We start from the raw sequence: 6,538 nt of genomic DNA on the forward strand, positions 1-6,538 counted from the left end.
AATATAAATCGGCGTCTTATAATATCGTTGGAATATACATAGAAAATAATTAATAGGCTGGTTTATTTATTTAGGATCTCCAACGGTTGTACATGGCCACTTATATTTATGCAAATACATTTTTAATTTTTAGGAAAACACAATGTGCATAATAAATAATAAAACACGAAATATTAATATGACAATCTTTACTGTTAACATTGATTACTGGTGGTACTTGACGGTAGGACTTTGCGCAAGCCCGTCTGGGCGCTATCAGCTATTCTACCTCCAAACAGCAATATTTGCAGTGTTTCGATTGTAAGGGTGAGTGAGCCAGTGTAACTACAGGCACAAGGGACATAACATCTTATTTGTCAAAGTTAGTGGCGCGTTGGCGATGTAAGGAATGGTTAATATTTCTTACAACACCAATGTCTATGGAAGGTGGTGACCACTTACCATCAGGTGACCAATTTACCCGTCCTTCAACCTAGACGATAAAAAAATTATTCATTTTATAAAAAAATACATAACTACGGAAATTAGAAAAACAAATGAAGAATAAATTACCTTCATGGTAAAAAAAATAATCTACTCATATTATTTACATACTAAAAAACCTAATACTGTGGGAAACTAATGCTAATTGATAATGGCATCATTGAAATGAATAGTTGGTATTACGGTTCAAGAACGTTGCTCGAATGAGATTCTATAATCTAGATAAGAATCTGTAATTGTAGTATTTGTAGTATTGATAAGAATGATCTGTATTGTCAAACCATATATTTTATAACTTGGCAAAAGCCAGCTTAAGAGCCGAGATGGCCCAGTGGTTGGAACACGTGCATCTTAACCGATGATTTCGGGTTCCAACCCAGGCAGGCACCACTGAATTTTCATCTGCTTAATTTGTGTTTATAATTCATCTCGTGCGCGGCGGTGAAGGAAAACATCGTGAGGAAACCTGCATGTGTCTAATTTCAACGAAATTCTGTCACATGTGTATTCCACCAACCCGCATTGGAGCAGCGTGGCCTTAGCCCAGCAGTGGGAAATTTACAGGCTGCTAATGTAATGTAATAAGCCAGCTGTCACTTTACTCGCGATGTTTTCATTCACAACTTAAAAAAAAAACAAAGAAATTAAATAAATAATGCGATGTTATAAAAACAAACGTGAGAATTCAGTGACGTAGGACCGGATTTGAGTCTTCAATATTGGGGTAAAGTTCACATTTTTTAGCCGCTAATTCAGCCAGCTTAACCTTATGATTATGAGCAAGGCAACCAATCTCAAGAGAGATCAGTCAACTACACAGAACATATTATAGTCGAAGTGTCTGCGCAACCACAGATGGAAGATATTTGAGAAAAAATATTACTTGGAGTATCTATTAACGACATCATTATATGACATAAATATCATTTTTAGAATTTTTGTCTGTTTATCTGTTCGTTTGTAACCTCTAATCTCGAAAACAGCTTAACCGATTTGGATGCGGTTTTCACTGAAGTACCTTGGGTAACATATAGCGTTTGTTTTATTAAAATCGGGCTGTTATGGAACCACGGCTTATGAAGTTAAAACCTTTTTAAAGAGTTCCAGTGGTGTTACATCATTGCATTTGAAAATAAATATACTATTAATATAAATATACCTATTTATTGCGCAGATGATTTTATGTTTACGCAGGTTCCTTCTCATTCCAAAAAACTTTTCATTTACTTTTTAGCGAGTCCAGTTTCCGGTGTACACGGCCACCTTTTTGTGGCTCTGTCGTGTGTTCGCAGCTCCAAAAAAATCTATGCTTTAATTCCCGACGACACTACTCTTAATATCGTGTTATATACATTACGCAGTTAGACAAACACATCGTAGCTTTTTAATATTACAATAATAAATTAAAAATCAAAAAAATCATAATCTATCCATACATTTGGGAACTACAATACCACGACAGACGCAAAGATAAACATGTATATCAACCATATCCTATCCATCCTATCTAATATACCCCATATAATACATTTAAGGCTTAAAGTCACGCGAGCGAAGTCGAGGGCGCCGGTTACTATTAATAATATTGTTACTCTTTTTTTTGGGGAGCAAAAAGTACAGAATAATTACAAAAAGACAATGCACAATTAAAACCAAAATTTAAAACAATTATCTACATAATTAAAATAAAACGATGAATTTTAAAATGAAAAATATGACATACATAGCATACACAAGTTTATATCGCTTAATAAAAATATGAGGATTTATATTTATAAGCGTGCGAAAACGATTTATACTAAAACCGCTGCTATAGTTCATCAAACTGTTTTAAATTCGGCTGATTATCAGAATCTCCTTAAGCGATGAGTGTTCAAAATTGAGGTACCACGAATAAACACTCCCTTTGCGAGACGCTTCGGTACATTTAAAGAGTACTCCATATACAATAAAGTTACCAGTGTATGCAATATCAAAAAATTAAATATTCGCGAAGCAAAACAAAAACTATTTGACTGGTCAAATTCCATGACATACGACGAGGCTGAACTTTTTTTAGCACCTTTAAACTCGTAGTACATTCAGCTCCGTTCTCAATAAATTGCCACTTACATATTATTATTCGATATAAGCTCTCTTATCAATTGTACTGATTATTGTTTATTTATATTTATTTTACTTATTGTTTTTGTTTTTTAGGTATTACACACTATTCTATTTTTCATATATATTGCTGTATTTTATATAACGAAATATTATTATGTAATTCTTTATGGGATCGTATATCGTCCGAGCTCTTGTTTAAACATACGAAATTGTAACCGGTAGTTGGTACCCGCAAGACAGGCTTGCCTAGTGCGGGACCACTGGATGTTTTGTGACTATGTAAACTTTTCATGTCAATACATTTATTTTTATTTTATTTTATTATGAATGTATTTCAATTAGAGAGTTTTTTCTAAAGATATTCAATGAGACATCAAATGATGTTTGCCTAAAATGTTTTCAAATATCATTGATTAAGATAGCTTAGGACCAAGATGTGGGTCCCCTGTGGCACACCTGAAGAAACGGCAACGAATGTTGAACAAACGGCCTTAAATATCACTACCTGATTTATAGTATGAAAGTAAAAACATATCCATTAAAGTTCGTGCTATAGTTACATTCAAGTTACATTATCTTACTCTAATCAACGCAGTAGTATGGTATGAGATATTTTGTCAGAAACCTCAGAGAAGTCATTACACGACGTCCAACTGATTATTAGCGTCAATGACATTTACCAAATCATGGACTGGTTCACACTCATTCGTTTCGATAGAACTGTTACTAATAAAACCGTGTTGTTCACCGAACAGGCTTTTAAATTGGAGAGACACAATCATAAATATTGTTTTCAATCATTTTACTGTTGTTCTGAATATTATTTTTATAAATTAATCCTAATAATAAATTCACATGACGAACGAGCGCTTCTGCACAAGTTGCATAGTACCTGAACGTAATGATTTATTAAAAAGAAGAGAAATCGAAGTATCTAAACTATATAAAGTAACTCGGCGGGTCCACAACCCTTATTGATATCCTTCGAGTTCTTTACTCTTAACGGATTTGTAATAGATATACATACATAAAATTGGAAATTAAAAACAAATATAATACAGTTCTTATTGTATTTATTTTGTATATATTTTTTTAATTGGAAAATCTTTATTTTTTTATCCTACAACCCATTTGGGTTGCTAGTTAAAAAAAATTGCGGGCCAATTCTCATCTCCAATCTCCTTATTCCGGAGGAAAAGTTGTATGAGAAGGATAAGCGTTTTAAACACTTTAAATTAATGTTTATAAAAAAGTTTTTATAATATTTTTAAAGATAATAGTTTTAAATATATTTTTTTTGGTGGAAATATATTTATGAAAGGATATGCTAAATACATGGACAAATACGTCATAAATACATAATTACTGCGAGTTAAATAAATTTTTAAAACAGTAATTATAATATATTAAATTATTTTTTCGTACTAATTATAAAAAATACATTAAAATAAATACAAATTAAAAAAAAAAAAACATCTAAAAATTAAAAAGGAGAGAATCGGGTAGGTCTAAAATGATCTACTCAAGTTTGTCAATATACTATTTAAAATATAATTATAACGAATTATTATTAAATTAAACCTTTGATATGATTGATATGTCTAGATAAACTGCCAAGATAAGAACGTGTTGAAAAAATTGGGGCCAAATATTGGTCACCAAGACCACGCACACTAATAAAGTAGTATGACGTTTGGCGTTTGGTTTTTCCAAACAACAGTACGCTATATTGTTGTATTCAGGTTAGAACGGTGAGTGAGCCAGTGTAATCACAGGCACAAGGGACATAACATCTTAGTTCCCAAGGTTGGTGGCGCATAGGTGATGTAAGAAATGGTTAATATTTCTAACAGCGCCTTTGTCTATGGGCGGTGGTTACCACTTACCATCAGGTGGCCTCTATGCTCGTCCGCCAAACAATATCATAAAAAAAAAAAAAACGTTTAGCGAGTGTCAAGCGTGTCACGCACATCAAGACAATAAAGTTGGCTCGTTTGTTTGAGTTCTTTATGGTGCGACTATGTCGATGTACTTATAAATAATCTAAGTATTATACACCGAAATTACAAATCTATTTATTCTCAGATTTTATGTTACCTGTACCTTTTTCTTTACGACATAGGTATTTAAGTAGCTATAAATTTAATTACAAATAAAATTTACCTATTAATTATGATTTAATGCTAGTTTATATACTTGCGTATTTTTTAGAAACACTCACTTTAGATAACGAAAATAATAATACAATGTTGTGGTTAATGCTGTTTTGTAAGTAATTATATATAATATTATTTGAATATGTAAAATCATTCAAAGTATATCATCAATAGCCCTTTTTTCTTGTTAACTATAAACTGTTCTCTGTAGTTACAATACATGATTGAAAATGTTATAAATATTAATTTATGAGATTAAAACAATTAAACTTAAAAGTAAAAGTAATTATTAAAATATAAACAACTGTATCTACCATTCTGAAAAAAGTAATTATTATTCCGAAGCCTTTACTACGAGATTCATTTAATTTTTTAAATATTATTAAGCTTAAGACATGATCGTGTCCGGCGTGCTTGTTCTGACAGAATAACTCTATTTACAGTGTAGTCTGTTTAATAGCTTTAAATATCTTTAGTTTTTTTGGAAGACAAATAAAATTAAAACGTTGTGTAACATTGAAGATCCCAAAAGGTATAAAATAATTTGTTGTAATGTTTAGTGTTGCCAGGAATGTCAACTGCATATACCGTAAAACTCCAAGGCAAGGTTGAGATGGGCGAACAGATCTCAAATTTCTTGAAGATGCTTTACAGCCAAATTTCTGTAGAAAATAAAAACATATATCCGGAAAGTTATGGTATAAACCAAGATAAACAAATATCAAGAGATTTAGAAGTTCCTCTAATTCAAGAAATCATGAGTAAAAATGTGATTACTCACGTTTACGGAAACCATAATAAAAAAGATGAAATATATAAGAATGACAACAATATAAAATTATGAATTTGTTAATTAATAACCATTTGAATAACGTCATGTGTGTTATAATAAAATAAGTGGATTATTTTAAATTAAAGAGTGCGTATGTATTTTACTGCGACATTTCAATAAAATAATAATAATAACTACTTGTATTTATTATAATACTATTTTTATATTCTGTTAATTTTTTACACACCACCGACGTTTCGAGCCGAGGTGCGATCTTAACGTGATAAGGAGAAACCCTTAGGACGAACGTCACTCGGAGTCCGAGAGGGCTCAAACTTCAAGGTTGAGTCTAGTACTCACACCCGATGCGGTAAAGGCCAGTAGAGCCAACAGCAAATAACAAACAGATACAAAAAAGCAAAAGATACAAATTTACAGGTTATGAAATAATGACATACGACGGCTTGGATCAAAACTTACCTGTAGTCATTTTTTTAGTTAATTTATTATAAATATCTGCAGATACTACAGGAGCAATCGTGAAAATTCCCTTCGTGTCCTAGCCTTTATTTATTTTTCTTGTTATCCAAGAAATATTAAAGAACTAAATAGTTTTTCAATGTAATTTTTCTAATGATTATATATCTCGTATTATGGATAAGGCTCAATCCGAGTAGAAATAATACACAACACAACGTGATAAAAACGATATATTTAGATGAATTATTAATTTAATATCACCATACAACAAAAGTGACAAACGCCCAAACTATTCTTCCAAATATTATTACAATGGGAAATTGCTTATCTATGGAATTCTATAAAATATATATATAGGGAATTATATATTATATCTGAAAACAAAATTCATATCCAATCATTGGAGCATGACATTATCAAATTATTGGGAATTAATTTTAACATATTAAAATTTAATAAATAATCTTAACCGACTTCGAATTTCTGGATTGTTAAGTGTCAAACAACAAACATCTACAATAAATTAAAAAAAAAAAACATC

Source organism: Vanessa tameamea, chromosome 20 (assembly GCF_037043105.1).
Source record: "Vanessa tameamea isolate UH-Manoa-2023 chromosome 20, ilVanTame1 primary haplotype, whole genome shotgun sequence".
NCBI classification, from domain to species: domain Eukaryota; kingdom Metazoa; phylum Arthropoda; class Insecta; order Lepidoptera; family Nymphalidae; genus Vanessa; species Vanessa tameamea.